Raw genomic sequence first — 15,683 nt, 5'->3', positions numbered from 1 at the left:
TTTTTTGAGAATCTCTTGGTAATTCGGTTAAATACGGGATTGCAGGAAATACCAATGACTTAACAGCTTTCCGGATATGCGCGAGCATTTGCTTTATAATATATCACGACGAAATGCCTAAATATTCGAATTTTCATAATTTACTAAAACTTTGAGGAAATTCGTTAATTCGTTCGCTAGGCCTGACCGCAAACCCGTTTTTAACAGGAATACCGATAATTTGAAGAAATTCGTAGTAAATTAGGAATGCTAATTTTTTCCGTCTGTGCCTGAACAGTACGTGGCAGAAGCTTCACATTCGCAAAAAATATATGGGTGGTTTTAAGCGCATGAAAATTTCCAGAGCGCTGTGGTTGTTACAAAAAATTAAATGATTATTACTAAACCTATGGAGTCCGAAGAGGCAATAAGCGTTAGTACAACAGTTGTGGCTGGTTATTTTTTCTGCCACAGAGCTAATGTTTTTAAAATATATATTAACGTACTTGGTTGTGGGCCAGATAAAAACTTAAAGTTAAAAAAAAAACTAAAGCCTGCTATTAGGTGACGTAGTAATGTCTAACCACATTCCATAGAGATGTGCAGAACAAGTTTAAGGGTATTCTGATGGATTAAGTTGTAATTAGCTTTCTGTTCTGCTGCAAAACTCATAAAAGAATAACTTTTCCAAATGACAATATTAACTGCTTCACCTTTCATGGGGCATCGTATAGTCAGTGTGTACTTATTATTACTTATTATATAACAAAAAGCATTATTTCGTCACGTCTCAGTCGAATAAGCAGTTTGAAAACACAATTTAAATGAGCTTCGGTGATTACAAATTGCCGATATCGCAACCCACCCCGACAGGCTGGCTTGACAAGGAAATAATTTAATAACAATTAATCGAACTTTGAAGTAATTATTTCCCGGCATGTTATTCCGTCCTAATTGTTTCCCGAACTAATGGCTTGAGAGCATCTTTAATGCTTCTCTTAAACTTGAGCATATGCTTAAGTGATAACCTCCCTTGCATGACCTGAAATTCACATCAAACTAACTTCCCGTAAAGCCCTTTCCATCGAGGAGGGGGACAATGATATTGAACCCTTAAGGTGCCTAAAAGGGAGTATTAGTATCTACGTTCGAAGAAACGTTCATATTCATTCCTTATTTTAACGTAAAATTATCTCTGATGCACTCAAGGGGAACGGTTGCGCGGCCCTTTTCATACAAAACGTAAATTTGGATTTGTGGCCAAAATACCCAACTAAGCCGAAGAATTATTATTTTAATCAAAGGCTGTGGCAAAAATCTAGTACGGATTTGTGTTACTTTATTTATTTGTGTTTCAAATTATAAAATGTGGGCAATTAATGAAATCGATTTTTCACGATTTTAAAGGCAAGTTTCGCAATTATTTGTGATTTACATACTACTAAAAAAATAATCATACCTTTTTTATTATACAAATATAACTAAATAAAAAATAAAATACATCAATTATTAACGACCGATTTACGTTGTCACAGAAATTCTTCTTTTTTACGATACTTTATTTTTTCAAATTTATATTGCATCATTTTTTAATACTTGATTGGGAAGGAGTATTTTTTTAAATAATTTCCATTCTTAAAAGTTTAAAAAGTTCCGTATAAAATCGTAAACAAAATGATTTTTTAGTGGCCTATATTTTCTTTTCTTTAAAATACAAATAAATAAAACAGGACATATTCATACTAGATATTTACTAAATATTTTGATTAAAAAAATATTGTTCAGAGTATTTTGACCTCAAATCCAAATTTACGTTTTGTTTGAAGAAGGCCGCATATCCTTCCTCTTTAAGCTTTTTTTGTTTACTATCCCAACTGTCCAAAGTGGTGCAATGGTGATTATGCTAAATAAATAAGATAAATTTTTGGTATGTTTCGAAGTAGTTGGGAAAAAAAGATATAGGAGTAGAAAGCTTGGGAGGTGTTTTACAATTCAAATCTAGTCTCTACGGTTAAATCTATTTCAAGCAACGTTTTGATTCCGAATAGTTGTCTTTCACCAGGACTAATTGTATACTAATAGTATTTGGGCAATTTCTACAAAGTTTGTGTATGTTTTTACCATATTTTGTGCATTCCGTTACGTTGGATACATTTGTGTTTTATTTTTAAGTTTCCACCTATTGCGGGGGAGTTTAGTTATGCACAAAAAAAGTTTAAAAAACCTGTAGGTAATTAATAAAAATGTTTAAAATTTTATTAACTATTCATGCACCTAAAATTGAATTAAAAATAAATAAATTTGGTCATGGAATTAAACTAACGGATTCTACACCAGAAATTATTGCAGGATATTTTACATATTTTTTACTGCGCAGACGCATACAAACCTTTTTTTCGAAGAAATCGACGGTATGAAAGTAGTCCAATTATTATAGTCCACTAAATAGACCACCACGCTATGAAGTTTTCGGAATACATACTATATTATTTAGATTGTTTTCTTTCATATTTAAACAACAAACATCCCTGGCTTCTTATTGTGTAATAATAATAATTGTTATTATAAGATTATTTATATACGCAGATTTAGTGGGAAAATCACCCCAAGGGTGCTTATCAGCTAATATTGCGACTAAACAAAACAATATCATATTTCTAATCAAAATAAACCACCGTTTGCTTACAGAAACATTTATTTCTGAATATTAGATATGAGATAATAAATATAAGACTGTTGTGCATATTAATATGAATTCAGCAGACCCATCGCTTGTTAAACTGAACGGGGGGATTATTTCATAAATAAAGCGCTTTGGGTAAAGTTTCCCTGCATTTTCTGATTTTAGTTTGTGCTCCATTTTACCTGCGAGATTTGCCCGACCATTAAACATACTTATGTTAAAAACATATTTTTATTTTCCTGTCTACCCAAACAAATACTGAAATTTTAAAACATTTTTTACTAGCTAAGCGTTTTAAAACCAATCTCGACAACCGGGTACCTTCCTCTACAGTCTACACTCTACACCATCTAGTACTTCCAACCTTCCTTTACACCATAGTCTTCTCCCCCTAGTTTTTCAGATTGGCAACACAGAAATATTAAAAATCAAAATGCCAGTTAATTTGCAGAATTTTAGGGCGTTTAATTTATAAACATAGACACGTTATTAGTTCCTAATTTGTCAGTTTTCCAAGCAAGTAATTATTAAAATCTGGCCTGTAAAACAATTCTGCGAAAATTGATAAAACAGCATCTTTGTAAATAACAACCCAACAAAACAAAAAGAGCTTTCAAGTCTTAAAGTTTCTTTGAGACAATATTGACATTGGGTTTGTTTTGTCAATTTGGTGTAAATCCAGCGAAGAGCCTGGTTTTTCAAAGTGGGACCTTTTCCCCGAATTGCCAAAAGTTTGTTTATTTTCCCTTGGATGCGCGCTAACTCGGAGATTTATTTACTTTTACGGTTGTATTCTCCTCCGTCACTTTTAAATATGTGCATAACTACCAGTTAATGGAACCCATAGTATACCCATTACTTCAACGGAGAACCTACAAGCCTACAGTTGCCTGTACAAGTCGGATGACAAAGGCCGACCTGACCTTGCTAGAATCAGTTCTGACAATTGTGTGAAAATCTAAAAAAACACATAGTTTTTAACTAATCCATTTATACACACCATACAAAAATACACAAAAACCAAAATGATGGTATAGTTATATACGTCAGTGATAAAAATAACACAACCATTCAAGAAATAAACATAATCGACTCCAACTGCATACAAATTACATATAGAAAAGAAACATGTATCCTAGCTATGTACAGATCTCCATCCAAAAACAACATCACAAATTTCTTAACTGATCTTAACAATACATTAAATGATCTCAACAAATACAAAAATATCATCATCATAGGAGATCTTAATATAAACATTCTACAAAACGGACACCCACAAAACATAGAATACCTAGCAATACTAGCACAACACGGACTGGAGCCAATAATAAAGGTCCCAACACGTGTCACACAAAACACTAAAAGCTGCATAGACCATATAATGATCAAGACAAAACTAAAAACCAAAACAGTAGTACTTGAAAGCACAATCACTGATCACTACATGAATATGATAGCAATAGACACCGAAAACACTACTTCGAAACAACATAAAATATTTACAAAAAAAATAATTGACTACTCAAACTTAAAAGAAAAACTCCAAAAAATAAACTGGAATACATTATACCAAATAGATAATGTCGAGGAAGCCTGGAATACATTTACAAATACGCTAACGCAAGAAATAAATAATTACACTACAATAAAACATATAAAACTTACACACAAAGCAAAAAAAATTAAACTATGGATAACACAAGGAATATTAAACTGTATTCGTAAACGAGACAAAATTCACAAACAAATTAAACAAACACCGTATGACATGGAACAACTTAATTACTATAAAAGGTATAGAAACATATGCACGAAAATTATTAGAGTAGCTAAGGAGATGTACTACAAAGAAAAACTTAAAAAAGCAAACAATTACCCAAAGGAAATATGGAAAATATTAAAGGAAGTTACATACACACAAAAATACAAACAAAAAAATACTATCGAACATCTAAATATTAACTCGAAAAAAATAGATGCCAAAACAAATATAGAAATGATGGCAAACCACGCAAATAACTTTTTGCAACTATAGGGAAAGTTTTAGCGAATCGTAAAAAACACAGCACAAACACACTAACACAAACAAACAGATCAAACATCGATACCCAACCAACACAACACAGATTTATATTAAAAACAAGTTCGGAAATGGAAATTAACAAAATAATAAATACATTAAAAAACCAGATTGCTCCTGGATTAGATGAGATAACAACGGATTGCATTAAAATAATAAAAAATGAAATATTAAAACCTATAACACACCTAATCAACCTTAGCATAACACATGCCTGCTTTCCTAATACTCTTAAAAAAGGACTGGTAATCCCTATGTATAAATCCGGAGATAAAATGGAAATAACTAACTATAGACCAATTACTTTGTTAAACTCTCTATCAAAGATTTTCGAAAGACTATTAAAAAACCAAATAATAAAATACCTGGAAGAAAACAAATTAATCTCGGACAAACAATATGGATTTAGAGAAAAAAGAAGCACAAAAGAAGCTTTAGCAAGTACAATAGATTATATACATAGCAACTTAGATCAAGGGTTTAAATGCATAGCGATATATTTAGATTTGGCTAAAGCCTTTGATTCAATATGTCACAAAACACTTTTTAAAAAATTAGAAAATATGGGTATCAAAGACAAAGAACTACAACTATTAAAAAGCTACATGAGCGACAGAACACAACAAGTCAAAATTAATAACTATACTAGCAAACCACTCCCGATTACACACGGAGTTCCACAAGGAAGCATACTAGGGCCCGTTCTTTTCATAATTTACATAAATGAACTTTGCAGCATGGAAATAGATGGAGAAATAATTAGTTACGCAGACGACACAGTTTTATTATTTAAATCTAAGGATTGGAATAAGGTTTATAACATAGCGAATCTAGGAATCACGCAAGTGAAAAAATGGTTGGACTCAAATACACTCACACTAAACATATCGAAAACAAAATTCACAACGTACAGCATAACTAACACAGGACAGCCAAAAAACAATACAAACACCATAAAAATACACGAATGCATAAACACCAACATCTGCGATTGCCCCCCTCTAGAAAAAACAGAACAAATAAAGTATCTAGGAATCCTAATTGACCATAATCTTAGATGGACACATCACATCAAACAAATCACAAATAGACTCCTCAGAACAATACACATTTTCCTAAACATAAGAAACATATATAAAATAAAACAATTGAAAACAATATATTATGCACTATGCCAATCAATAATAGAATATGGAATAATTGCTTGGGGAGGAGCAACAAACGCAGCTATCGCTCAAATAGAAATCGCACAGAAAACGATACTAAAAGTAATACTCAAAAAACATAAACTAACCAACACAGACCAAATATTTAAAAGCTGTGACGTACTTGATATACGCCAATTATATGTTAAAACACTACTAAACTACATTTTCGACCAAAAAAACAAACCCCAACAAACACAAAATATCACTAATAGACCGGTCAGACAAGCGTACAAAGAAAACATAAAAACTCCGACGGTAAACACTACCTTTGGACAAAGACACCATAAATACCACGCTATTAAAGCATTCAACAGTCTTCCACTTGAAACAAAAATTGAGGAAAATAAAAATAAATTCAAACACAAAATAAAAAAATGGATTAAAGAACAAAAAGACAATATTACCAAAATACTATAACATAAAAGAATAAAACATATACACGCAACACAAAAAAAAATATATAAAACACGCAACACGCACAAACACATATATCACTATAAATGCCGATTTACATTCTCTTTTGATATTTTTCTTTTAGTGTTATAATTATATTTTAATTTTTAATCTTTATTTTTTATTTTAAATTTATCTTTATTTTAATGTTGTTTTTCTTTTATTTCTTTTATTTTTTTTTAAATGTATAAATTCTTAAATTATAAAATGGGGGCCTCAGCACGGGTAAACAACCCAGTGAGGCCAACATTACTAAATTGAAATAAAATATTGTAAAAAAAATGTATCAACAATAAAAAAAAAAAATAAAAAAAAATACTAGTAGTTCTGTGAACAGCGTTGAAAAAAATTTTCTATTTTGCTCTAATGAAAACCAAAATTTCCTCTGAAATCATGAGATTTGTAAGTAGGTACTCAAATTCTTACCTAATTAATTATGTACCATTTATTAAAGGTAACATTTCTTTTATTTCAAATAATGAATTATTAAATTTTTCCCAAGAAACCTCACCATCTTCATTACAATTCTTTTTCCATACTTTCCTCTGGCAGGTGTCATTTGAAAACATAAGATTTACTGAACCATTAAAACGGCCACAATCTCGAAACGGAAACGAGAATACACACAAACAAATTTACAGTCATACGAGATGAAAAACGGTCGAGTTAAAGCAGGTCATTTCTCTCTGCAAAGTATGAGACGATTTTATTGAACATCAAACAGCGTTGGGCTTACACTCTTTGCTCATTGACAACCACTTGTCGTCTCTTGAATATTCTTTACTTATTCCGACTAAAGAATGTAGTTCACTTCAACAATCCCTAAACTCTGCTATTAATCATTTGCACAGAGTAAAATGAGTATTGCTAATTTAATTAAAAAAACTCTTTAAATTATTACTTATCCGGTTAAAAACGGGATTGCAGACCGTTGTCTAATAAATTCGTAAAACAACGAAACATCTGTTCATGCACCTGCACTTTCCTTGATAATTTACTATGATGAATGTGAAATTTTTTGAAATTTTATGAACACTCGTTCCCACATCGAGATGGCTTATGATTTATTAGGAAAACTATCAATCCATTCGTTAAATATCTAAAATCCCGTTTTTTGCGGGATTACGAATATTCATTATGTAGTGGTACGCAACTACTTCATTCGAACGAAATTCTAGAAGTCTCGATTTTTCCAAACAAGCTTCTTGGATGTTCTTTTATTTATTTGTTTGGAAAATTCTACATAGCAACCAAATTGTTCCAGAAACTTCTTCACCTTTTAAAAGCGACAGCATGAAGAAGTCAGTCAGTCATCAATCTGCCATCAGTTAACAAGGTGCTCAACGAGTGATAATCCGCGCACCTCACTTGCGCGAAGGACATTCTTCCCGGCTCTCATCATGGACTCCATCGGGATATCATCATAGCGCTTTGGCCCAGATCGCCGTCCCTGGCCAACGCTACTTGGATTACAGCCCCCTGGTTCCAGCGTCTCTGACCAGGGCTTCATCCACTCACCATGACCACCACGAGGACACGTAGCATCCTCACTGGTCTACTCAGCTCCCTTTCAACCGCCTACAAGGTCCACCGCACCTTCGGCCTTCCCGTCAGCACTGGAGTACTGATTGCCAAGATCGCCAGTGCCTGACAGACAACGAGTCCGGTCACCAGCGCCCGGCGTCGACTCACAGACCCGCGCTTGACCTGCCATCACCGCCTGCATCCGGAGAATACTACACCAGTCCTACGTCCACTCTCATCACGACTACCTGACTCACAAATAAACACTCTGACCTTCACAACGTCTTTTATTCCGTGCCTCCTCACTAGATCCCCAAAATTATAAGTAATTTTTCTCCGTGTGGATATCATATTTTATTCTCGTGACATTTTTTATAGGCCACGTCATTCTTAATAATGTTCTAAGCCATTAGGAATTTCTGTATCAATATTGTACATTACGCGTATGTCGGCTGTTCAATATTTTATTTAAAAATCGGTAGTAAAAAAAATTATTACAAATAATAAATACGCATCTAACAAATCATATTTCATTTTATATATCCTTATCAACCTTCCCATGTCTCACAAACCAATTTTAGCAATTTAAAAAATAAATGTACTTCGTAAGGTTTTCAAAGACTGGCTATCATTAAGTTATTCTTCAATCTACAGGCTGCAGCGCGGAATAATTGTCGGAACTATACACGTAACAGCCAGATAGGTTTTAAATAAACTTTAATTATACACGAGAAAAAATAGCCGTCACGGGACGCCTGGCAGAGGCGAAACATGGAAATTTATTTTTATTGAAGTTAGTGAAAATGAAAAAAAACACGTCTTTATATTTTTGATATGAAAATATACATAACAAAATATATTACAAATTACAAATATGCGATTAAGTTGTATTGGCAGTTGAATCTTAAACTAATCACTTTTCAATCAAGTAAAGCCACAAATTATTAAAAAAATATTAATATTGAAGAAAGCCATACTGAACAGCGACAAAAAAAACTTTGGAGTGACGAAAAACATTCGAGATTAGCTCCAGGACAACAAAACATCCCACAAAGTGAACTCTTCGATGAGCCGTCCCCACACAGAGTTTTGGCGGCTGAGCGGAAAGAGCCGACGAGGCTGGCCGAATGAAACGTCATTTTTCAGTTCAGCAACAATCGGTTTTATTCCACTAGGTGCGTTAAAAGATGTTTCACAAAGAATGTTAGGTGTTTTTAAAATCTTGTCCCTGTAATTAAACTCGGGTAGAAATCACATATTAATTTGTTTGATGAAGTTCTAGTATCAGCCTTTGAATCACCTCACATTGGAGTCTATGTAGGTCAAAGCTTAATCACACATCCAAACACACGTCTTAAAGGCAATATCCGCCTTGTCACATTAATGAAATTGCTTTGCCTGCCGGATGACCCGGAGCTTCTAGAGCTAGTGTAGAGGTCTCGTTCACAGAATTTCATTTCGCACTAGATTCTCCTAGAGCTCCGGGAAGCAATATAACCAACGCTTACCGGGAACATTATTCTATTTGATTAAAAACTGCATTGCTTCGGTTGGAGATATGATTCTGAAACCCACGTACCCAGTAAACCCAGTAGTTTAGCTTAGTCTGAGAATGCGAGAATTTTATTTATTTTCTTTTGTTCTTTGATAAAAAACAAAATTGATATACCCTTTTGAAAAACTGAAGAATAAAAGACAAAACATGCAGTGTACGAATAACATCAAAATATATTCTGAATTCTTCATACTCACCATAAAACAAATTGTTGCTCCTACAATAACGGAGGTGTTAGCTGCTTTTGTTTTACTCCGCCCCGGAGGTCCTGGAGATAATAATTTCTCTCAGGTTCTACATCATCTTTAAGGATGGTGTGTGGAGGTTCTTTTTGGGAAAAAGAATTAGTGAACTTCGATCTTGAAAAGACACACGTTGTAGGAGGGAGAAAGCATAGAACTCGGCCAATCATCCCACAGAAGGGCAGTTATACACAGGAACGATTCTGCGAACTTGTTGAGGATTAAACCCGACCCTTTAGGTAACCACCTACAAAACGGGCAAATTTAACTAAAACAAAATAATTTTTTGGGAACAAGGTTTTCTTTAACTATTTTAAAGGTTATACACATCAAATATGATTTAAGATTTTCACGGCCAAAAGTATTTTTGCTATATGTTTTTGGGGTGATATGCCGTGTTGCGCTAACTCCTTCTTTAGCCAACGTTTCGGACAGCATTGCAGTGTCCATCATCAAGGCAGATGTGTTATTTTGCCAAACAACACATCTGCCCTGATGATGGACACTGCAATGCTGTCCGAAACGTTGGCTAAAGAAGGAGTTAGCGCAACACGGCATAACACCCCAAAAACATATAGCAGTTATACACATCAGTTGGATAAACATGAAACAGAACAAGACACAGAATTAACAATATTATCTTGTAACTAATTTTTCCCATATTTTTGGCAGCTACCTTTTTAAATTATCACCAAGTTTTAATGAATTGGTTTGTAACATAGATAGTGTCTCAGATAAACAAATTCGATTTTTTTTATATGTTAACTAGTTGTCACCATATTTTTTTCTGAATCTTGTTCTGTTCTTCTTCAACAAAATAAATTTGTGTGCATCAATATTAAAATCATGTTTAATACCGAAAGAGTTTTGCCGTGACTATGATACCTAGATTGGTTCATAATAAGACGACACAAGACTAATAACAGGGGTTTGCTCGACCCTCACATTTTAATTATTTCTGATAAATATATTAATAAAATCTCAAATGTTTTTAAATGCAATCCCTACGGATATAAGTTATTTATATGTAAGATTAATAAAAACAGGACATTACTTCCAAAATACTTTTTAAAACGGTTTGAATATTTTATAAAATGTTTTTCAACTATAAAATTAGCGGTTATCACCATATTTTATTTTTCTATGCGATGAATTAGTAACATCCCCTTTGGAAAATGTTGTGATTTTAGTAATAAGTTCATCGGAAATAATTCAAATAAACCCCACGGAAAGATTTACTTTCCAGGCTTGTTATGGCAAAGTCGACCGTAGGTCCATCCATTAAGCCGGCAACGCGCCGAATATTGTTTTTACAAGACTTCATTACTTATTTTCGTTAAAATTTCACTTTATTTTAGAGATTTGATAGAGCAAATACAATCGTAAGTCTGTTCAATACACCAGAGCCGCGCATCGCATATTTGTGTGCACTTCCTGGGGAGCTGGAAAAATTTCCCGAAGATCTACGATGTTTCAAATATTTCGGTACATTTTAGTGAATATTGCTGGATTTTCACTGAAATCATTAGAATTCCGAAAAAATCGGTAGTTTTTAAAAACATTCGGTAGATTTTCTGTGAATATGGTAGATTTTTTCTGAAAACGGCAGATCTACTGAAATCTCGGTAGGAACGACATAACTGCTAACACGAGTAAAGAATACAAAGAGTTGCTTAAAAGTGTACCATTACTCAATTGGGCAATGCTCATACTATAGCCGTCTCACTCTCACTATTATATTGCCGGCTCCACGCGCTCGCTGAGTGTGCACTGAGAATGCGCATGGCACTTTTCAAGCAATAAATCAAACCCCATCGAGAGTCAGAGATATAATACAAGAATGTTCTTATTTTAGAAAATATAACATAACTGTGATAAATTAACGAAAACAATTTTTTTTGATGATTTTCATAAAAAGCTGAAAACTTCATTATGGACAAAAAATCTTCAACTAAGCCGCAGGGACGGCATGCCTGGTCTCGAACATACAAGTATTGTAAATAGCGTGTCTGAAAATGAAATATGTACTTTCCTTTCTATACGTACAAAATATATGAATGCTAATAATTAAGATATTTGATTATTTACCGACAGATAATAAGTATTTTATTGCGTGTTACTCTTGTTAACTTAGTAGGAAACAAGAGCTAAGCTCATACAACATAAACTGTGATTTGGATTTCAATGTTGGTAGAGAGATGTTATCGGAATCGTCTATCTGTATTTGCATTGAGGTGATTCGTTGCTCAATGAGAAAACAGATTAAGGTGAAGCTTTCATTAACATATTCGGTAGACTAACAGTACACAGCATAGATGAAATATATCTATAATAGTGAAAATATAATAATAGTTAAAATCATTAAAAAAATACAACTTCTACTGGAAAATTCATCAAAACATGATTGCTGGAAAAATACATATTATCAATGTCCTAGCGCATATAAGTGTTAAGTGCAGCTTAAAGTTAAAAAACTATGTGTTTTGTCAAGATGACTTACTTTGTAAATACGTAGATGTTTTGTGGGAAATTTTCATGACTTATTTCATCTAAAATAGATAAAAAGCGGATATTCACATCAATTTTGTTGCTTTCCATCTTATAATTAACCTGGAGTATTCTTATAAATTGAATTTTCAAATTGCATTCAACACATGTGTGCGCTGGGACATCGTTATATTGTATTGTGTTTATTTGTTTGTATTAGTAATGGTTATTCTATAAATGGTTACTGGGCGTCGGTACCTGTACCCCCCTCCCAAATTAAGGATGTAGATCTAATTATATATAAATAAATAGGTTTAGGTTTTTAAGATAACAGGTTGACATACTTAGAAATAGGCGTTCAAATTTAGTTACATTTCATTAATCTCTGAACACACTATCCCTACAGTTTCTCTTCAAACAGCGTAAACGTTTCCGTTATTCAACCCCAATACATATCAGCATCCGGTTCTACACTGAACTTCTACCCTTATTACGACCAAAACGTATTCCAGTTAAAACGCAGCTCACTAAAAGGCAACAACCAAACCCAAAATATAAGATTTCAATAATATAGTATTTTATTCCTTTTTTAATTCGTGTCGTCATTTTATGGTTGTGTTAACTACTGTCTGAATACATCAGCGTTGAAGCGATTATTTCTTGGGTCTCTCTTTCATTTCGCCTTAATTTGTATCTTCTGTCTCGGGTAGTAGTGGATTTGACCTGAAGATAACTTTACCAAAACCATAGGAAAAGAAGTTCTGCAGTTGTATTTTGTACCTCAACTGGGAATATGACTATTAAACCTTCAGATAACTGGATTATTACAATTAAATTATGAGACATTCCTTGAAATTGACTTAGATTGCGATGAAATCGTTCAAGCAAAAAAATTAATGAAATGATCATGTGAATTTATTCATTTAAGAGGTAAACACCAATTATTTGATTACATAATTACAGATATAATATCATAATTCTCGAAAATAATATTAAATATAATTTTTCTGCTTTCTAATTTTTTCTCTCCTCCTTTTTTCTATTATTTTTTTACAACTTATATTAATTTTTAATTATATTTATTATATTAATTTTTTTTGTTTGTTAATTTTATTTTATTTTTCTTTGTTTAAAATAAAAATATGGTTAAAAAAAGGAATTAATTACGTTTCTCCATCTTTTTAACGCGAGCGTTTGCTAAAAAAATGTGTGTTACATCGACTAATAAAGTCTTGACTGGGCATGTGGATATTAAAAATGACACCGAAACCAAAATTATTGGTTTAAAAAATTGGGTAAAAAAACATTTTCAGCAAAAAGAAAGTCCATTATCTGGCAGTCAAAAGTCGAAAGACGCATTGCTTTTCACATGTTGTTGGTTTGCAAGGAGCAAATTTGTCTCGAAAGATATTATAATGCTTTTGAAGCGAGACAATGGAATTAGATGGGGAGTTTTGATATTACTGTTTAGCGGGCCGAATTATTCGACCGAATTTGTAAGACACGCCATATCTCTAGAGTCGATATATCGATGGTGTGTTACGATACTGTTTTTGATATTAAAAAAAAAATGTATTATGTGTGATTTATAACTGTACCTCTTTAAACCAATAAAGAATAATAACAAAAAAAAAATTATGCGTGGTGCTTACAAATTTCATTTGTAATCTTATTTCTACCGTCTTGTCGGGGCGTCACTATTGTGTAGGGTTTTGATCTCAAATAAATCTATTACTATATAAAAAATTGATGGTTTGTCAGTTTATTCTTTTGGCAGTCTGTAAAGCTACGTACTATTACAATCCATAGATTCAACGAAAAGTTACGGATCTATCTTTTAACTAACTCATTATCCAATCATTTCTCCGCAGGCTAGAATGACGCACAATGCCTTGGCTCATTCTTATAAATATGAAGTATTCCGTCACTGGTATGAATTCCTCCAGTATTTTAATTTGCTCTTTCATTTACTGTATTGAGCAATAAATTCCAGAGGCATTCCTTGAATTCTTTTTCTATTCACTTGACTAAACATATATTTTTCTGGCATTAGTTTTGCCGTCCATTCGTTCTACATTTCTAAACCAGCTAAGCGTTCTTGTTCGTTATCTTAACGCTTACAAACACATGCTTCAAAAATCTGTATTAAAAAACCCATAATAAAAACAGTTAAATTAATCATTGAAGAAGAAGATTACACCACCAAATCTAAATGACACCTGAAACAGAAAAAGGCACATAAAATAAAAAGATAACGGTCACTACTAGGAATCAAAATCAGGTAAATTAATGTTTGCAATTCGGAGATAATTTTATCGCAACGCCTGTTAATCACTTTTGTCACGTGATTCATTAGTTTTGCATGAAGGTACGGTACAAATATGAAAAAAATAAACATTTATTTTCTACATATATCGTTAAGCCTGATATTTAGACCATGTTGAAAAATCAACGCTAATATTGGTTATGTAAATGTGTTTTTTTTATTCTTTGGTAAAAAGGATATCTTTTCAACATAGTGTTTTTGGGAATAACGAAAATAATGTATTTTAAATTGTAATCGTTAACATGTTTTGTTTGTAAAAATCAAAAAAAAACCTAACGTAAATGATTTTTTTTAATTACTATTTTTAGCGACAGCATTTGAATATTTGTATTACCTACTTCTAACGCCATCTAAAATACCCTATCATGAAATTGTAATAGTGTGTAAATAGATTATTTTAATGAAATGTATTTTTTAATCGTTTTATTTACTCTTTCCCATGGCAGGCTTTGAGGAATATTATTTCACTCAGGATGACCTATGTATTTGGGGATGCTGTGTGGAGGGTTATTTAGGTACCATACAACAACACAAATATGTAAATAAGGCATTCCAAATAAATTTACACCCACACAAAACAAAAGAAATCTTAGGGTCAAAGCCAATTTTCAAATTTTAAATGGTAAAAAATAATGTGAATACCTCACAAGAGTCCCAACTGCCCCGATCGTCTGTATCAATCATCTGATCACACTGTCTACCTGATAGGTGATGATGATAGGGGTGTTTTTATATCAAGTTGGGGGAATGCCGTCGGTTCTCATCAAGATAAGAGATTTTCATGCAATAATTTGTTCATTTTTATTTAATGTGAAACCGCGTTCTAACAAAGAGTTCCAACTTCTTCGTAGTGCTTTCGCACAAACGAAGTATTGAATTCCGTAAGTCTAAACATAAGCTTCAGGGTGCATAGTCTACACCCGCGCTGTGCAAGTGGGTTTTCTATAGAGCTTCGGACCATCCCATTATTATTAGGGTAATTATTAAAGCTAAAGGTAGCGGGAAGGGGAAGGAGAACGGAAAGAGGAGGGTGGGGAAGTACCTGACTAATAATATCTGGTCACCAAACACGGCTAAAGCCATTTAAAGAAACTTTTAGATTGTGATTGGTGGTCTTTCACCAAGGCGCTACTGAGAGTACCT

The sequence above is a fragment of the Hesperophylax consimilis genome, chromosome 9 (assembly GCF_061612785.1).
Source record: "Hesperophylax consimilis isolate HC1 chromosome 9, BYU_Hcon_1.0, whole genome shotgun sequence".
Classification (NCBI taxonomy): domain Eukaryota; kingdom Metazoa; phylum Arthropoda; class Insecta; order Trichoptera; family Limnephilidae; genus Hesperophylax; species Hesperophylax consimilis.
This window is presented reverse-complemented; position numbering follows the sequence as displayed.